We start from the raw sequence: 21,040 nt of genomic DNA, 5'->3' as shown, positions 1-21,040 counted from the left end.
GGTGGAGATTTAAAAATAGTGCCCAGACCCATTCCAAGTCAATGTGTGTGGATGTCCCTGCTGAAGCAGTCTCTAGAAAACATCAAGGGGTTTAAATACAGGAACTTTCCAGAGGGTCAGTGTATGGACGTCCAGAGCCCTTGGCAAGGACCTGCAGCTGTTTTTAATAACCCACCAGAGCCCTGGTAGTGTCTAGTTCTCCACGGAGACCAAGCTCAGGTTCAAAGTGTGACAGTGAGCCAGCGAGTGACAGCATTTTATAAATCCCGTAACAACTCCTGGCACGTAACAACAGTTTTAAGCTCTTACTTCATTGTGCTCTGCTAAACCCTTCACGATAACCCCATGAAATACAACCAATTTCATCCACATTCCTGTTTTCTGAGGCCCCGAGATCAAGTCACACCTTAGTAAGTAGCAGATATCTGTGTGGTTCCAAGGCCTGTGTCCTTAACCACTATGTTCTCTCTCTCAGAGAGGTTATGCAACATCAGCTGGAGAAGGAAGCAGGATGCCCCACACTTTGAGGTCTTGCCTTCAAAACAGCCAAATAGCACCCTCCCCAGACTGGTGTCAGACCCTCCTGCTCCAGGTGAATGGAGGCAGAAGCAGGTGGGTGGGTGGGGCAGTTCCCTGTAGAGTGGGTTTCCAAGCCCCTTGGTGCTGCCTCGGTCCTCAGACTCCAGTCAGCCCTAACAGGCAATGTTTTCTGTTTGAACTGTCTCCATTTCTCTTCTTCCTGACTTATTTCCCACAGCTCCAGGCAACACCCTCCAGATCACCTCTGGTTTTCCATTTTCTTGATAGAGGCTTCCTCCATCTTGTTCTTTGTTTAAATTCTGGTTCTTCAAAGTTTCTCTTCCAACATCAGTTATTTCTCCCTACACAGTACCACACTACTTGGCAAAGAAACTCTTCTTGATTCATCCTTTGCAGAAGTGAGTCATAACAAAAAGTCGTAGTTGGGAGATTCCCCGTCTGAACTTTCCAGAATGCCAGTGCACATGTGTAGGCATGTCACAAAGACGGAAAAGCCAGAGGAAGACACAGACTACATTATAACTTGCCTTGCCTGCTCCTTGCACTGTGCGATCACCGGAGGCTCTAGGGACCACACTGAGAAAGACCATCCAAGTGGAGAGTTCAAGACGACACAGTGCACGTGTTCGACAGACTCACCTCAGCCCTTCCGGTGTGGCAGAGTCACTATGCTACATTAATTTCCTTCTCATCTGAGGAAACCTTGCAAGTTTGTGTTATGCCATCTCCCATTTCCAGGCAATACGATAAACTGGCTGGCAGCTCATCGACTTGACATGCAATCACCAAATCGCCACATCCCTCCAAGAGGTGAGATGTGTGTCTAACACAGAACCTATCACCATGGCAGCTGCAGTTGTTTAGTTTCTGAATAAGGAACAGTGACCTATTTCTCTCTCCACTACACCTGTAACAGAAACAAACAGGTTAGTAACATCTCGTGTGACTCGCATTACGGAGCTCCCGAGCAAAAAGACAAAGGATACAAGGGTTACATAGGAGCTGACAGGGACTCACTGGGAAGTGAAACCCAGTGGTCAGAACACACACCTTGGCTCTGTGCCAGCCCCAAATCATCAGCCTTCCCTACCTCCGGGCCCCACAGCACACTCAAACTACAGAGATGATGGGCCAGCAGAACCCACCGCCTCCTTCACTCACTAGAAGATAGAAATGATGAAGAACCATGTTCACTTTTGCAGATATGACTTAATCTGAGGTTGGAAGAGACGCAGGACTTTACCCTCACTTACCCATCCCACTTACACCATGCCGGACAGTTTCAGATATTTGCGGAGTACAAATGGCTTTTGGAAACGCCAGAAAACTCATTCATTTTTTTCAAAGCCCATTTACTTATCCTTTGGCAACAGAACTCCTAAGTTATCATCCTCAACCACACTAAAATGCCCTGTCAGGTGACCGGAACTTCGACAGAAGCTATACTCTCCCATATTTCCCCTCCGTCCATAGGGTCCCCTAGAAAGTTCCAAGTTTGATGGTTTGTGTGCCTTAACCTGCTTGCCTGACATTTATGGTGATGAACCACCAATTCTATAAAATCAACTTGAGTTAGATGTCCCAGAGACGAATTCATTTATGCACACATACGATTACTATTCTAAACATGCAGTAATTCATATTTGGGAAAAATTACTCAAGCACAGGTCAGCCATTTCACATATACAGAAGCTGGCCCCAGCTACACCATCAACAGGTGCAAATATTACCCAAGCATCTCAAAAATTTCCGAAAGGCTAGAGATCTGTTGATTTGTCATTAACAAAAGGGTATGACCTCTTCCTTCAGTTTTGCTATGGGATCCAAGTTTCTAACTTTGAAGATAAAGAGACTTACCATATATGCTGAGATTTTGGTGTTCTCTATTACTGTTTATTTTTTTAAGGGGTTAGATTCTTTGGGACAGGGGAGTGGACACTGGTGTGCTCCACTCAAATCCCAGTTTTAAAACTTTTATTTATTCATTTTGAGAGAGGCAGAGACAGAGCAAGTAGGGGAGAAGGCATAGAGAAGGGAAGAGAGAATCCCAAGCAGGCTCCGTGCTGCCAGCATAGAACCCAACACGAAGCTCGAACTCACGAAACTGTGAGACCATGACCTGAGCCAAAACCAAGAGTCAGACGCTTAACCGACTGAGCCACCCAGGCACCCCCGAACCCCATTTTTAGATCCAGTTGCACTCCTCCCCAGCTGCTGACAGCTCACAGGGAAAGCCCCCAGCCAGCCGCAGGACACTGCTTCACTCAAGGTTAAGCCACCAGAAGGGGTGCCCAGTTGCCAGCAATGGGCTGATTCAGGGACACACACGTCCAGCTCCTTGCCTCCACAGGGCCATCCCAACTCGAGAGTTCCCCTTAAGCACAGCTGGGGCCTCCATTACTGCTGATCAGCTGTATTGCTGCATTGCTGATCAGCTTCTCCTCCACCAAATCCCACTGCCTTTTCCTCAGCCCTAAAATCCCTCAGCACCCAACTCCTGGGCTGAGCATGCTTCCAGTATACCTCAAAGACAGGCTGTTTTCTAAGTGCAGCAAGTTATTTTTAAAATTGTACTGAGGGAGTTACAGGTCCTAGACATGTTCCATCAAGACATGCTATCAGAGGTCCAATGAAGGCCGAAAACAATCTTTGAAAAATATGTGACTTGGTTTAATAATTACAGACATTCTGATCATCAATCCCGATCACTTTCTGAACACCAAGCTGATACAGTCAACAGGGACAGGAGTTAAATAATGCCCAGGAGTATCACGGGTTCACAAGTAAAGAAGGTGAGACACTGCCAGGCTAGTGACTTGCACGTCACAGCATCATGTGGCACTGAAAACTGACACGAGAGCATGGATGCCAGGTCTGATGTTTGCAACCTTAGCCAATGGAGTACGCCCCTCCCCACATAAGGCACACTTGCTTCATAACCTCAAATCCTAGGAAATCATTCTAAAGCTACTTAAAAAGAACAGTTCTACATGTAAGTATGACATTAAGTCCTAAACACCTTATCCCCAGTATTTCAAACTTTTAATAACAGAGAACTCTTAGAGCTGACAGATTATTGATGACTTTGTAGTATTTGCTGCATCCCCAAGAAAGCAGACGGCAGACAGGCCTGAGCAAGAATCAAGAGCTACTGCTACAGCGTCGAACGGGAGACAGTACCACTTCCCAGAAAACCCTGAGGAACCATCTACCAGTCACTCAGGCCCCCTAACCCAGTATAGGGCCCGGGATGGCATTAGGGATGTCACAAAAGTAGAAGTCAGAGCAAAAGCAGATACCTGCACAGTGTCTGTTATCTTATCACCAAAGGTTTGGGTTCAGAAGGTTAAAAATGAAGATAATGTTCTCCATGTGAAAATCTCAACTTAAAATCACACTCCTGCTTAATGTTTTATAGCTTTTTACACATTGTCTCCTTTGACCCTCACAGCTCTCCGTGTAAGGGCAGGGCTGGTATGATTATTACCTCACTTTTATGAGGTACCCAGGATCACACACCTGATCAATGTTGGGATTAGATTGCCAGATTCTTGGTTCAAGATCCTTTCCCATAAAATCTACCCATTTGCAATTTTTCTATGTATTTCTCCAGGATTGTGTGCAAAGCCCCCAAGACTCTGTCTCCCTCCTCCATCGGCCTTTCTGGCTTCCACCTTCATAACTACAGATCTGTTTCATAGGAACATGGATTATCAACAGCAGGTGGTCCTGAACAGGGCCACAAACCACACTCCAAGGTCTCTCTTTCTCAAGGACTTGAAACAACGCAGATACTCTGTTGGTACACAACTTCTAAAGTCTAGCTGACGAGAGGCTAAGGAGATCAAGTTATATGACCACAAGGGTTCAGTATCTCTGACTAACCTGGTTCCTATCAGTCAAATACACAAGAGGGCAGTGGGGCGGGGAGAGCGAAGAAAAGGCTTTATATTAAAAGGCTCACCACTTTCTTAGACACAGTCATTGTTCTTAGGAAAGCCTTCCACCCTGGTCAGCAGGCTTTGCTACCGTCATTTGAGACACTTGGTGGGTTTTATTCTTGCCAACTTGGCATTCTGTTTCTGCAACGCAAAAATGCTTGTACTGAAGAGATCAGATGGGGATTCTCAACGTTTTCAGGAACATCAGGAACAGAAGCAAGCGTCTCTCTGCCTCAGGTGGATGCATTACAGCTTGTGGGAGTGCTAATGAGAGCTAATTACTCTATTTACTCCATAAGCCAGCCAGCCAGCCAGCCAGCCAGCCAGCCAGCCAGCCAGCCAGCCAGCCAGCAACAAGAAATGCCTGGTAAAACTCGCTGGGTTCTCAGGCTTTGTTTCAAAGGGCTGGTGCCAAAATGATCTGGCTGATCCGCAATGGGCTCAGGGCTGCCCAACTGGATTGTTATCTTGTGATCACAAAGCACAATCTTTAGTCCTTTGTATCCTGTTAATTAATAGTCACATCAGCACCAATTTTATTCTTCCAGATTTAATCTACTCTCTCCACCATTATCAACACTCCCACCTCTGCCCCCAAATGTCCACTCTGGCTACAAATTAAGAAATCAAACATTAAGCCCAGAATTTTAGGAAAACAACTGCCTACTGACCATTAAAATGGAGCATAGCATTTTACAATGTCCTACACTCACTTTGCAATAGTCATGAGATTTGGCCAACAGTGCACTCACTTTGATCCTTGAACTCTAGATATAAGAGGGAACTCAGAAATCACGTAAATTTCACTTAATCATTGATACTTAACTGTATCCATGTGTTATGTAAAGCATATACATATGGCATGAATTACATAAAAATGCAACTAATTTATGACTCTAATTTATGTAACTTATATAAATTACATTAAAAAGAAGCTTTCCCATCCTTGTCTCTCCATTCCTACCATGCGGGGGGGGGGGGGGGGGGGGGGCGAGAATGGAAAAAACATAGGACAACAGATTTAAACTTCCCAGAATAAGAACAAGAAGGTTAGTTATTAACCCACTAAGGCCCCATCCACATTAACCTTTCCCCTTTCCAATACTAAGAGGGTGTATTGTTGAAAATGCAACTGTGGCTTCAGGAACAAAAAATAAATAAGATCCAAGAAACACTTTAAAGAAGATTGCCGAAAGGCATTATCTTTAACTCCATAGAAACAAGGCTGCATTGGATTATAATACAACTCTAAGCTAACATATATAATTACTTGGCTCAATTTATTAAAATGAAAAAGTCTGAATAAATATACAATAGAAGTTAACTGGCAAGACAATCCTCATGTTGAAACTCTTTAGGCAGAAAGAGGCTTCCTGCCTCTTTAGTGGAGGCTTTTTAGGTGGATGACCAAATCTAGCATATGGACCAATCAAATCCAACTCACTTTGTACATGGTCTGAAAAATGAGATTTAATTAACAACTGGTCTCCAGAGTTATTTAGCAACTTTCCCTTTTCTCGTAATTTTCTACAACTTTCTTTTTAAGACTACTTTGTTACCTGAATGTTTATAATAACAGGGGACAAGTAACAACTCCATGAAAGATGCCAAAAATCTCAACTATGTGTAAAGGAATGACTGGGTTATGGCCCTTCCAAAAAACGGTCCGTGCCTTTACACAAACATGTAGACAAAACATGTTTTGTTTTGGCTGTGAGTACAGGACTAAGCTGGAGATTCATCACAAAGTTCTCCAAGCAGAAGGATTTCAGAGAAGCAGGTGATATCCACAACAGGGAAGAACATCTACTCAACAGGAAAATAAGCAGGCCAGATAAACAAATGTTTCTTGCATTGAAATATAAATAATATTTACTAAAATTTCACAAGTCTGAGAAGGTTTGTCAGTTATTCTGAAATGCTGGTAACAAAAAAGAACAGTAGCATTTTGAGCCTTGAGACTAGGAAGCAGTCATCACCGAGCACCCACAATTAGTGAGCCACGTACTGTTCTAGGAGTCTTGTACAGATTATCTCAACTTAAACTTTCCAACATCCCTGCAAGGTAGACATTGTTGTTTCCATTTACAGACAAGGAAACCAAGGCTCAGGCTGGTCAAGTAGCAAAGTCACAATATTAAGACATGACTCTCTTGGAATCCCATCCAAGCTATGCCTGATTCCAAAACCTAAAGTTGCTGCTACCTTCTGCCCAATAGCACCACCAAGAAATCACAACCAGAAATCATAATGACAGAACTATTTCAGAAACACAGAGGATCAGCTCTGGAGTCAGAAGCTCTAGATTTTAACTATGCTTCTATGGAGTGGTGGTTTCCTCCAAATTAATGGAGATGAAAATAGTACTTAACCTCATAAGGTTGAGGTGAGAAGCATATAAAAAAGCCGTAGTGAAAGCGTTTTGCAAAAGAAGTAAGCACTATTTGTTATGATTACCTTCCTCTTCAAGCTTCAGCTGGTGAACTGCACCTAGGGAGCCCCTCACAGGCCAGGGAGTGACCTTGATGAGGCTGAGCAACACAGAGCCTGGAGCCAAAGAGAATAAAACTTCAGGGGTAAGGAGTGGGGGGGGGGAGACTTTGGCCAGCCTCTTGCTCAGTATACCTTCTCAGGCACTAGACAAATAAAATAATTGTTGTGGGCCAACTCTGTGCCAGGCACAGCCACTGTTTGCTCAGCAAGCTGCTGGCCCCGGTGACTCAGCCAGGTGAGATCTGTGGAAGCCCCTGCCTTCAGGAAAGCTCACTTCCACCCTGTGGGAAAGGAAATTAAAACAAAACCAAACAAGCCACGGCCCAACATGAGCCTCAACCTTTCTCATCAACTTTCCCTACTCACACATACCCAACCCACTCACACAGAGATGTGGAGTGTTTTCCATGGTACACAATGGGTGCCCATATTAGACCAAGTTCTTGAAGCCCATTTATCCTCATTAAGAAACTCTATAGTGGTCTACAGTGGGGAGAGAATTTTAAAACACTGACAAGTCAGTATAATCACGTCCAAAATACAAAGGGTTCATTTCAATATAGACAAAAGAAGGTGAAAGACGGTGGAAAAGAAAATCAAGATTTGACTACATAAAAATTTTCTATTTCTATATGACTAAAAACAAAATTGAAAGACAAACCAAATAGAAAATTGAAGGGAAAAAAAACGAAGTCAAAATATTTATAATAACAATGAGAAAAGGTAAATAAGGGTTAAGTGAAACACATAGTTTACGGCAAACAAGAAAGATACTAATTCCCAATAATAAATAATAAGCAGGCAAAGTTCATGAAGTTTTAACAGGAAATAGTCAACAGTCGTATAAACATGTTTGATCTCATTAATATCAAATAAAAAAGAAAAGAAAAACAAAAGTCTTTTCTCCTGGAAAATTGCCAAATATTAAAATGAGAAATCATTCTGCTAATGGCAGCAAAACTTAGTACAAACTTTACTGGCAACCAATAGCAATATCAACCAAGATACTCATATGCATGCACATCCTTTGGTTCTACTTCTGGTCATCTATGACAAAGATAAAAAGGATCTGGGGGCACTAGGGTGGCTAAGTCAGTTAAACATCCGACTTCGGCTCAGGTCTTAATCTCACAGTTCATGAGTTCTAGCTCCACATCAGGCTCGGCACTGAGTGCTTGCTTTGGATCCTCTGTCTCCCTCCGTTCCTATCTCTCTCTTGCACTCTCGCTGCTCTCTCAAAAATAAACATTAAAAAAAGATAAAAAATGATCTATACAGAAAATGCTGACTGCATAAAGACGCTCATCAAATACTGAAAACAGCCTCCTCAATGGGATTAAATCAATCAAGAAACATCCCTACATAGGATACTTTACAGTCTTTAGAGATAGTATTTACAGGGATGCCTGGGTGGCTCAGTTGGTTAAGCGTCCGACTTGGGCTCAGGTCATGATCTCATGGTTCGTGAATTCAAACCCTGCATCGGGCTCTGGGCTGACAGCTCAGAGCCTGGAACCTGCTTCAGATTGTGTCTCCCTCTCTCTCTCTGCCCCCCCTGCTCCCACTCTGTCTCTCTCTCAAAAATAAACAAACATAAAAAAATGTTTTAAAAAAAGAAATAATATTTACAGTTATTTTTGTAGGGTGGGGAAGGGCAAATAAAACAATGTTAAATAAAATAAAGGGGGGACACAAATCACATACTCAATATTTCAAATATGGGGAAAAGTACAAGTAAAAAAATGTAAAGAAACACAGCAACTATAGTTGTACCTTTGTGTGGTAGGATTACTGAAGACTTTTTTTTTTTTTTTTTAACTGTGTCTTTATGGTTGTTCTATGCTACTAAAATCGTCCATAAGGTGCATTATTACTTTTGAAGTCACAAAAGATTTAAATAACCATCTCCCCTGCAAATCCACAACAAACTATTGATGGAAATCCAACAACCTTCCAAACCACTCCCACCAATACCCAAACACTGTGCAGTGGGCAGGTAAGACAGTAAACAGGGGGAAGGGTGGCCTTGTTTTAAATCTAGGACTACAAAAACATGAGGCTTGTTGATGTGAAAACAAGAACTTTTCACATCCCACTTGCCAAAACATATTTTGGAAATTCATTAACCAGAATATTTTCCATCAGAGAGAGGACTTAAACCCACACACCAAAATTATCATAGAACAAACTAGTTAAGCAAGCAGGAAGTTTACCAGGAACACCCTAAAAATTAACAATTGTTTTCACAGCTCCGATACATGCAGCCAGCTCATGTTAGCACACAGCGTAACACAAACATTCTCCAGTTGAGTCTTCTAAACAGGAGAGCATGAAATCCTTAGAACAAGGGTTTTCCTTGGCAAGGATCACAGATGCCGCTGACACGGAGCCTTTTGGGATTCACCCTCCTCAAGGCTTGATTTTACCATCTTTGAGATGGCATGCATGGTCTGGCTTCATCCTCACAAACCCACAAGGCAGGGTTTCTCACCTTCAGCACCAGCTGTCAGTTTGAGCCGGTAATTTCTGGTTACGTCCCTTGCATTGAAGGGTGTTCAGTGGCATCCCTGGACACTAGTCACTGGACATCAGTCCTCCCTCCATCCCCAGCTGTAACACGAGAAATGTTTCCTGACTCCTACGGGGTGAAATCACCCCAGCTGAAAACCAGCGGTACCAATGATAAGCTATTATTGCCCCCATTTTACAAATGAGGAAATAGACACAGCTAGGCCCATAAACTTCAAAGCCCAAGATCCAAAACTCTATACTTGTATTTGTGCACAGGTCGGAGGCATACCTTCTAGTATAACTGCTGCCCACCCATCTCTCCTACTTGATATCCTTTGCATCACCCCCATGGAGCCTTGTCTACGCCTTGGTGCATACTGGCTGAGTAAACCATTTCTCTTGTCATGGAAACACGTATTGACAGTAACAGACACAGCCTGGCAACAAAGGCCCAGTCACAGCCTTCGACAAGTATACAACCTATCTGAAGAAGTAAGACATAAGGCAAGGATAAGCTCTTTAGAGCGTCGGTTTTGGAGAAAACCGTTTCCTCATCTGTCAAAGGGAGACCATACTAGTGCTGCCCTCCTAATTCGCTGAGACAGTGTGAATAAAGCTCCTTCCCCAAAGCACAATTTCAAAAACCAACTAGATACTGGCAATAAATAGGCACAGGCACTGGACGAATTAGAGCGTTTCAAAATCATCGGGCCGGAATGGACCCTCAAAAACAATCTGAGTGTACTACCCACGTGGTGCTCGAGCATTTAAAAATTCAAAATTTTAATTACCTGCTTCCAGCAGAGTTTGAGGGCTGAGTTTCCACGCAGGCTCTCGGCAACAAGAGCTTCCTGAACTGCCTCAGTTGGGCCTAGAGGAAAGACAAGGAAAGGTTCAAGCAAAGAGCAGAGCAACAAGCGAAGCAGAAAAGGTGGGGCTGGGCTTAAAGCTCTCCAGAGGGGCAGGCCGGGTCTCAGCACAGCAGGACAGGGGAAGACAAGCTTGGAGAAAGAGGTCAAGACCAGACGAGGTCACAAGGTGACCAGTGGGGATGCTGACCAGGTGACACCGAAGAAACATTTCTCCTAAAAAAAGCAAGGGCTGCTACAAAGCATACATTCAACTTCCATTATGCAGGTGGAGAACTTAATTTCTCACACTAAAAGATCAGCTTTCCCTGAGAACAACAGACAGATGCTTGTTTTAAATCTGCATTAAGGGAAAGTGATGATGTTGCCAGAATAATGAGTCAATCTGCCCTAAAAGTAAATCCAAACGTCTTCCTTCCCAAATCTACAGGTCCTCCTGTTCTCTAAGGGCATCAGCCCAACATAAGGAAACAAGAGCCCAGAGCAGCCAGATTGCCTGCTTTTAAAATCTGCATTTCAATTAGGTGAAATCTCCCAAACTTGAAGTACTGGCTTCAATTTCTTTAAATACTGTGTAGGTCAAACGAAACCTGTCTCCGTTCAGTCTCAACTGAAGGACCACCAGTCTTGCCATTAAAAACTCTTGCCAAGCCCACGGGAGGTCAAGTAAAGCTTTGGGGCTGGCAGGGTGGCCTCAAACCAAAGGTTTATTTTGAAGATCTGTCTGGCAAGGAGATGTACAATACAGGGTTTTGTTGTACATCTACAAACGAGCTGCAGGGTTTGTAGAGGCCACTTTTAGGCAAACAGGCTTGAGCAATGGAATGTAGGAAGGGCCCCCAGCGACCACCTGGATGAATACAGACAGGCCCATCAGACAAGCTGCTTTTGTTCTGCCTCAGGTGAATTCTTTCACTGCCCACACCACCAGCTTCCACACAATCCCTCATCCACCAGGGAGAGATATCCCATTTAGACACCCAGGGTCTACTTCAGAGCTGATAGGGATGTAAACCAAGGCAATGGCAGAAGCAATGGAGAGTGATTCAAAAATATATGAAAGGCAAAAATACCAGTGATGGCAAGGCGAGGGTCCCTAGGATACCAGACACAAACCTGACCCACTGCAACCTTGATAATGAAGGTGAGTGAATCTTTAAGACCAGAGGCATACAAGCTTAAGAGTGTGCTCTTTGACTTCTGAGAACAGAGCCGTCCTCATGAACTTGTGACCTGTGTAGTTACACAGGACCCTATGCTCAGAAACGGTCCACACTTGGTTTAATGCTCTGCTGTCGTCATCTTGAGATTCTTTTTTTTTTCTTTAACACTTATTCATTTTTGAGAGATGGAGAGATACCAAGTGCAAGTGGGGGTGGGGCAGAGAAAGAGGGAGACACAGAATCTGAAGCAGGCTCCAGGCTCTGAGCTGTTAGCATAGAGCCCAATGTAGGGCTCAAACTCACCAACTATGAGATCATGACCTGAGCCAAAGTCAGAAGCTTAACTGTCTAAGCCACCCAGGCACCCGTTGAGATTCTTAGTTTAACTCTGAACTTGTGTCTTATAAGGGAGGTCTGAAGGGGCAATGTGTGAGCAGAGGAGATCCCATGTAATATGTGTGGCTGCCATTTTTACACCGTGTTTGCAATACCTCAAGAGCACAGAATTTCTGTAGATTCATGATGCATGGGATATTAGCAAGACTAGGTCAAGGTAGCCGTGTTACCAGTGTAACCAAATGAGCAGGCAGGTGAATGCTGACAGCTCCCAGAAGCTGTGCTTTCCATTCAAAGAAACCACAACTTGCTCTGCACACAGAAACAAAGCAATGTCTTTCTAAGAAATACAAACAACCAAAGAATCCTATCATATCCTCTTACTCTTATTACTTCCCACTATTAGCCAACCATGTACACCGAAAATAATAGCACAGAAGGAAAAGGAGAGATAGGGCAACCCATGGTTCTTCTTCCTTTCAGTCCTTCCTTCAAGCCAGCCCCTTCCTTCTGTAAGACAAAGCCTGATAGAATGCATGTATCAAGCAGTGAAATAAAAAAGTAGTCAGATAAGGGGCGCCTGGGTTAAGCATCCACCTCTTGGTTTCCTCTCAGGTCATGATCACATAGTTTATTAGATAGAGATCCAGTTCAAGCCTCACGGCCGGCTCTGTGCTGAGAGCACAGAGGTTGTTTGTGATTCTCTCTCTCTCTCTCTCTCAAAATAAATAAATAAACTTAAAAGAAAAAAAGCAGCAGTGAGTTAGTTTTGAACAGTGTTTCCACGTTCTGGTAAGAACAATACACATATGCATGTACAAATTACAAAATATGAAGTGTGTGATTTCAGTAATTCTGCAGATGTGTCAAATGCTCTTAAATTCTTTTTGTTAATGTTTATTTGTTTCTGAGAGACAGACAGACAAAGCGCAAGCAGGGGAGGGGCAGAGATAGAGACACAGAATTCAAAGCAGACTCCAGGCTCTGAGCTGTCAGCACAGAGCCCAATGCAGGGCTCCAACTCACAAGCCAGGAAATCTGAGCCGAAGTCAGATGCTTAACGAACTGAGCTACCCAGGCGCCCTTCAAATACTCTTATATTTACACTTAACGCTGGCTGTACCGTATAAGAAATAAAAATCATGCTAATAATTTAAATTTTTAATTTTCCTTCACTTAGAATGCTATTAAATAGCAAGCACGAGAACAAGTCAAGAAAGTATAGAAGAAGAGGAAAAGCTTTTCATGTTAGTACCTTTAACATGGATTTTTTCCCCCTGCTTTTTGAACGAGGGGCCACACATTTTCATTTTACACAGGGCTCCAAAAATTATGTGGCCAGCCCCACTGAGAACCACTGAACTCAGGAACACCATGCCTATCTAAAATGCTACACACACCTGGGTAAGTTCCTCCTGATATCCTTCAGAGCAAACCCAGAAATACCCAAGGCTGGACTGATGGGCGTGCTCCATTAGTTCCATGCTAATTACCGAATCCCTTTAGTCCTTTCCCCCCACCCCCTCAGGTCATTACGACAACAAATCTGCTGAGATACTACAACTCAGCATTGTTTCCGACTAAAGATCACTCTAAAATCCATCCATTAAACCAAAGACTACAGAAGACCGTAACCACGAGCAGCATCCAACGCAGACACCTTCTACAGGGTATTTTGCCATGCTTTGGCGGGTCAGTTTTGACCAAACTCAGGCTGTTTCTCACCACTCGGAGCACTTGGGTTTCCCCAGGGAAGTGGTTCTGTGAACGACGAAGTCTGGTGGTCTAAAAATTCCTCCTTCAAATACAGTCAAGTTTTCCTTTGTCTCATTTCATTCTCTTCTTTTTGTAGCCACCACTTTCCACTTCAATAAATTACTTTCCTGCCTGGAGACACATCCCGACAAATGTGTCAGCTTGTATTGTTTAGATGAGAGACTTCGGTCATTCTTTCAAATTTTTCCTCTGCACCAATAATCCCCAAGAGCCAGCCTCTCAGGAGCCTAAGTCGCCTGTCTATGAATTTCCTTTCACTGATTCCTATTACACTGAAAAAATGCAGACTGCCTGCGGTGAACTTACTCAACTCTTATTGCTTCCAATCACATTGTTTTCTGTTTCCCCCATCCTTTCTTCCATCCTATCTGAAGAAAGTTCTTATGGAGTTCAAGGCTAACCAGGCACTCGCCCCCCTGATTTTTAATCCATCTGTGGCCCCCTCCCCTAGACTTTGTACTCATTCCCCCCCCTTGCTTTTGCTGCTTTCACACTACCCCCTGTACCTGTGCCTGCCTCAAACCAAGCTGTCGCAGCATGCTTCTCCTTGTCCGATTCCTTGAAAGGCTGGGCTAATGGGCCACCTGCAGCTCATCTCCTCCCTCGTAATAGCCAGGTTTTTGCACTCTGGATTCCATCTCTACTGGGCTAATGAAAATATAGTAAAACCTTGGTTCACAGCATAAATCGTTCTGGAAACATGCTTGTAATCCAAAGCACTAGTATATAAGAGTGAATTTCAAGAACCATTGGCTCGGCTGTGATCATGTGACACTTGGCATCACATACGACTCATAGGGCAAGACACTGCTCGCTTACCAAATTAACATGTATTAGAGGTGTGCCTGGGTGGCCCAGTCGGTTGAGCATCTGACTTCGCTTCAGGTCATGGTCTCACAGTTCATGAGTTCGAGCCCCATATCGGGCTCTGTGCTGACAGCTCAGAACCTGGAGCCTGCTTCCGATTCTGTGTCTCCCTCTCTCTCTGCCCCTCCCCTGCTTGTGCTCGGTCTCTCTCTCAAAAATAAGTAAACATTAAAAAAAAATGTAAAAACAAATTATTAGAAATGTTTGCTCATCTTGCAGAACACTTGCAGAACAAGTTACTCGCAATCTAAGGTTTTACTGTCCACTCTCCAAGTTCACAAATGACCTGGTAGCTGGACCAGTGGCAGTTGACCCGTCCTTGTAACGGGTCTGTTGTGCCAGATGGCAAGGACAGTCCCCCTGTGTAGGGTGTGCTTCTTCCCTTTGCTGTCACCATCTTCCCCTTCTCTGGTGGTTCATGCTCTACCTCCTTTAATAAATTTTCTTTAGCCTCATCATGCCTCAATGCCAAGAGTTCCTTGACGGTTTGTACTTTGCTTCTCTTTTTATTCTGCATCTTCTTTAAAATAGGTGAAGGGGGTAGGGGATAAGAGGTACAAACTTCCAGTTACAAAATAAATAAGTCACAGAGATTAGAAGTGTAGCAGAGGGAACATGGTCAATAACGTTGCAATAACACTGTATGGTGACAGGTGGTACCTACATCTAGTGTGGTGAGAGCACTGCAGAATGTACAGAATTGTCGAATCATTATGTCATGCACCTGAAAATGATAGAACGCTGTATGTCATCTTTCATTAAAAAATTTAAATAAAAAATAAAATAAAATTGGGAACATTTGACATATTGTACACAGCCTAACAAATAGCAAATAACTAAATTTTTAATTTTGCCTTTTTATTTCTTTCTGAAGTATTTTATGGTTTGTTGTGCTTCAGCAGATTATTGGCATCACTCTAGGATTTCCAAAAATAAATCAAATGCAAGATGAACTGTACTCATTATTTATCCATAACAGAGGACATCTTTTCTTGATATTAAAAACTTCCATGGCCTAGAAATCAACACTAGACTCAAATAAACTTCAGCATACCATATCCTGTCATGGTTCCTTGTCCCATATTTTCTAGTCATTTAAAAATATTGGACTATAAAAAATAATAAATTAAATATACATAAAGTGTAAAAAAGAAGAGTTCCCTGAAGGTTCTGTACTTGCTTCCCTTTTTATTCTACATCATCTTCTGTAGTGAGTTCATCTACCTTTAATTGTTGTGTAACAGCTCCATGGAAATGATTCATCAGTCTAGGATTCTGCCTAAACTCCAAACCTAAATTTCAAATTCTTAACACCTTTGTGTAGATACATCAACAGTTCTTAATGGCTTCTGACAATGCCAAGTCCAGAAATAAGCCAGAGGCAATAACATGAAGTGGTTGAAGATTCTGGCCCTAGAGACTGTACCTACCTGCATTTAACACGGAGTCCAACACAAACAATCTAGGGAAATTCATCTAGCCTCTCTGTGCCTCAGGCTCCTCATCTGTAATGTAGGAATAACAGTGTCTTTTCTTAGGGCTGATGTAGGGATTAAATCTAAGTTAAAATATTTAAGGTACTTAGAACAGTGCTTGCGCTGTGTAAGTAGGAGCTATTATTACTCTTGCTGCTGTCGTTCCAAAAACCTAATGAGACAGGTACTGTTACTTTACCCATTTATATAATGAGAAGACAGAGATAGGTTATTGTGGGTCATGATGGAATCTCAAATTCCAGGTGTCCAATTCTTAATTCATCCTATTTTCCATTAAAATTCAACTTTCACTTGTATGCCTTTCTTGACTGAAGGTGTTCTGCCCTTCTCCCCACCCCTCACCACTTATATTCTAGTCACATTCAACATACTATTTCCAAAGTCACCTTTATAACATAATTCTCATAATTCTCCCCACCTGTAAAAGAATCTCATTTTAAAGCATAACCTTGTCACTCTCTTAAAAACCCTCTAAGGGCTGACTCCATTATATCTTACCTCTCTTAATATTGATCTCTGGATCTTACCTTTCTCTAAAATTCATCTCACTACATTCTACCTTTGCTCCAAACCCCAGTGGGCTCATCTCCCCCTTCTACCGCCTCAAAATCTCCTACTCCTCCTTCAGGGACCATTCAAATCCCACCTCCTCTAGCAGGACCCCACCAAACCCAACCTTTCATTTGAGTGACTCATGCAACTCATAGATAGCACGCTCTTCCCATACCTACCTCCAAAAGGCCTAATGAATCAATTTTTTAAACTTTAATACTTCCTATATCTCAAGAATAATGTGTGTTGTAAAATAAACAGTATGCTTTAAAAAAAAAATTAAAACCCCTTTCATCTTCCCTGCCATGCTAATCGACATCCCATAAATTACCTCCCAATTTAACAATTTCTCATGCCTTGACAAATATAAACTATACATGTGTGCTTGGTTGTTTTTCTTAATATACAATAGACATCTAGTCAACATGGTTTTTTTTCAACCATTTTAACAGCTAAATAGTATTCTAAATCGGTTTTCTATTAAGGTTATGTGTAAGGAGGGCCTTCTCCTTTCTGCCCCCATCTCCTATACATGAATATTCCCAAGGACAAAGGCCATGTTTTGTCCTTACATCTTCAAGAGGACCTCACACCAAGGCCAAGAATTGCTTACACACACATAATATCCTATTTCATCCTCACAACCACCCAGTTATTCCTATTTCACAGAAGACAAAAATCACACAGCCAATAAGGACATGGGCTTTTAATCTACATCTGTCTGACTCTGGAGCCAAACACCTTTCATTGATGACCTAGGCTATAACTAATAAATTTCTCATAAGGACATCCTCTGCCTTTTCACCCCATGTTGGGACACAGAAAAGCTCCAAATATTCTGGTGTAGGCAGGTGGCACTGAGGATAAGAGATGGGCGCTGGGACGAACGGTGAGCAGGAAGAGTTCAGTGGCTGCAGGTGCAAAGCTAACGGCCCATTCAGTACTTCAATCTGTGTTTACTGAGAACCTACTCGAAGTTGAATTTCTTGCCTCTTCAGGCTCCCCATTACACTCTCCCTCAGCAGCGGCTGCCACCATTTGTTAAAAATGTATATGCCAAATGTGCCACTATTAATTCTATTAATAATTTCTCATTATTTCTCAATTATTTCTAAAAATTCTGAGACAAATATCAGTACCACCATGCTAAAGATGGAAGAACTGAGACTCAGAGAAGTTACTTGCCAATATTAGAATGTAATAAATAGTAGGGCACCTGGGTGGCTCAGTCAGTAAGTGTCTGACTTCAGCTCAGGTCATGATCTCACAGTTTGTGAGTTCGAGCCTCACATCGGGCTCAATGCTGACAGCTGGAATGCTGACAGGTTCCAGTGCCCGGAACCTGCTTCAGATTCTCCGTCTTCCTCTCTCTCTGCCCCTTGCCCGTTCACACTCTTTCTGTCTCTCTCTCTCAAAAATAAACATTAAGAAAAAATTTTAAAATAATTGTAATAAATAGCAAAGCCAGGGTTGAAGCTGAGGGTCAATTTGCTCCAGTCTGACCCCTCTTTGGTCATACAGAATGCTGCCTTTCAATTCGTAGAGAAAAGATGAACTATGACTTTTTAAAATTTAGACTCAGGATTACATTTGGCCACAAGTAAGAGACCCAATTTCTGTGGTCTAACCAAATAGAGATTTTATTCTTCTCACAAAAAGTCAAGAAATGGGCACAGTCTGGTACAGCAGTTCCAAAATGCCATCAGCTTCTCAGCCTGCTTAACCCTTAAGCTACTAGTCTGTGGTCACAAGATGGTTTCTCCACTTCGAAAATAGCCTTTGTGTTCCAGGGAGAAAAACGTACAAAGAGCAAAAGGCAAACTCACAGAGGCCATCCCCTTGTAAGAGCTTTGAATGTGGTGGGGAGCCCTACCCACCTACTTCCGTCTCATTGGCCACGACTACTAGCACTTAGACACCCTGCAAGGGAAAAATTAACTTTTTGTTTTTTGGGTTTTTTTTTTTATGGTGGTAAATTAAACAAAATGAGTTTAGCTGTAGGGAAGAGGTGGGTAGGAAGGATTCTGGTTGGCATCTAGCTGTGTCTGCCCCAGAGGGTGATGTAGATAGAGCACAAGTCACGCTAGAGAATCAGGTATTCTGGAGAGAAAAAAGCAATGAAAGAACCTTAACTCCGTGCTGAGAAGCTGCCTGAGAAGCTGACTTTGTGCAAAGTCACAAACTGCCGGGAGCGGGGGCTGGAAGAACGCGAAAGCATCCAAAGCAGCTGATCCAGAGGAAAAACACGGAGACCCAGGTGACTTCACACAAATCATCCTGACCCACTCACAGGTTCAACCAGAGTCTCTCCTGAGTCCTCGCCGCTTCCCTTCCTCCCACTCACTCACTTCCCGGAGTCAATACAGATGGGAACCTACAGGCTCAGACTCTTCTATCATTCATAAGAAGAAATAGACCGTGTGCAAATTCCGATTCAAACAAAATAAAACTCTCTACGATGTGTTGTTATAAGCAGCAGCATCTTTAGAGAAAGATAATGGTTGCAGAAACATCATTTATGCAACTGTGGCCACAACAACAAGTTATATTAAGAAAGCGGGCCATAGATTTTTCGCCTCAGTTTCACTTTCTCGTAAAGAAAGCAAACTCAATAAACTTTCCTCACAAAAACCTGATAAAACCCTGTAGTAGCAAGATGACATTCGTGCAAAACGCTATAGTGAGAAAGGTGATAAAGGGCCAGCAAAAAAGGGACTAGATCCTGTGAGCCAGATCCTATGTACAGAGAGACAAAATAATGTAAGCATATTTAGTGATACAGTAGAGTTTAACATTCATAGCACGAAAGAATTAATGCACTTCCCAATGGGCCTACCTACTTCTTCCCAAGAACCACCTTGCTTGCCTAAAGAACTGAGCCACATATGAATGGGCTTGGCAATGAAAACAGCATCTTTACTCTCTCTTACCAGGTAAAATTAAGTTTGCCCTTGTTAACAAACACACACAAGGGATCAGCACACCTGCGCTCTCAAACTTGCGTCTGTTTTTTTATGTCAAATGCTTGATTTCCCTAAATTAAAGGAGAGGTGAAAACAACTAGACTTACTCTGGAGTTCAGAGGGTGTCCATAAAACCCACAGCCAGCCCCAGACATGACAGGATTTGATCTTCCTCCTCCAGGATTCATATTTGAGACATAAGCCTTTGCCAGAATGAGTGATACTGAATGCAATTCAAGTTTGTACAATTTCTTCAGTCATGGACATTTTTAGGTACACCACTGTACAGAAACCACCAAATGATCTTTCTATTCTGAACGCATTACATTTGCCAAAAAAAACTAGGATTTGCATGTGGGCCAGTCAAAATGTGAGTCACAGCAAGTTCTAGGGAGACACATAACTGGACCGAAGTCCAGTCACAAACTGTGACAACACACCCATCGGGACCACTCGGAGTCCAAACCCACATCTCAGAACTAGAAGCTCTTCAACGGGTCCAGACTGGTACACATTTCACTCAGATCCTCCTCTCCCCTACAAAAGTGCCTAACAAGTGTGCAAACTTAAAACTTCCAGACGGGTCCGTTTTTTAATCTAAAATCCAGTTGTTTGGTGTTTTAGATCCTTCAAAATGGAAAAAAGTACTGAAGCAAAAGTAATCCTCACCACTTGGCCTTTTGAAACATTATCAACTTACACCAAACTGACATCAATGACTATATTTAAAATAAACAGTGCAAAATAGAAGAGTCTTTGTTTTTTTGTAGGGTGGGTAGGTTCAGTTAAGTTGTTTTAGGCCATTACCTCCAATTACTAAAGCATCAGTCTTTGTGGTTGTAATATACATGGCTGAAGCTGTAGGCTTTTTGACTAGGAAGAAGGTTCTGACGTGCACTGTGACGAGTTTAAGAAACAAATGCAACCACACAAGCCCAGAGCAGTTTTTGGATAGTGTCCATTTTTGGACAATTTGATGACTGATTTAACAGTGAAATTATCAACCTTTCGTTGAAGGGAACTGCTGGCCAGAAGACAGACACTTTGTTCCATTTATCCCCAAACAACACCCGGTGTCACTGATCTTAACAGCTTTGCCTCTCATACTTAACACCCATCTGTTCAACCATGGTTAAAAAATAATAATAAATCCTAGCTCCCTGAAATATTTCACAATTGGCTGCTCAACTGTGACTATTTTTCTTCTTAATTTCAGAACTAATAGGGCTTTCTAGGGAAATCTCTGGGAATAAAAAGGGCATCATTATGCAATATCTCTTGCCTATGGCTCCACCTTGAAGCAGTATTTAAAAAAGAATCGAGATACACGCCCTAATGTGAATGAATAGTCATTAATTTGCTCATTCACTCAATGTTTTGAAAAGGTAATTCAAATCAGGTCAGAAACATGTAATAATATCTTTGAAAAGACAGAATCAGATGAATGAGGTCTCTTTCAGGTTAACAGTTTGAACAATGTGCTATTTGGGAATTAGGAACATTTTTAAATGGGAGATGAAAAACTGAAAAAGT

At 42.5% G+C, this 21,040-nt stretch overlaps 1 protein-coding gene across 29 annotated transcripts in view; it reads right to left on the bottom strand.

Moving 5' to 3' along the window:
- Nucleotides 1-21,040, bottom strand: part of PPFIBP1 (PPFIA binding protein 1) — a 173,431-nt gene that overhangs the window by 149,443 nt on the left and 2,948 nt on the right. For 18 of the 29 annotated variants that reach the window (XM_045464413.1, XM_045464422.1, XM_045464419.1 and 15 more), the window contains exon 2: nt 10,277-10,356. The exons of 10 other annotated variants lie outside the window; for them this stretch is intronic. The gene's annotated coding sequence lies outside the window, so the exon portion shown is untranslated. Of the gene's footprint in view, nt 1-10,276; nt 10,357-15,926; nt 16,002-21,040 lie in introns of all 29 variants that reach the window. One more of the 29 variants, XM_045464407.1, reaches the window with a different exon arrangement.

The sequence above is a fragment of the Leopardus geoffroyi genome, chromosome B4, assembly GCF_018350155.1.
Source record: "Leopardus geoffroyi isolate Oge1 chromosome B4, O.geoffroyi_Oge1_pat1.0, whole genome shotgun sequence".
In the NCBI taxonomy this organism is placed as follows: Eukaryota; Metazoa; Chordata; class Mammalia; order Carnivora; family Felidae; genus Leopardus; species Leopardus geoffroyi.
This window is presented reverse-complemented; position numbering and strand designations above follow the sequence as displayed.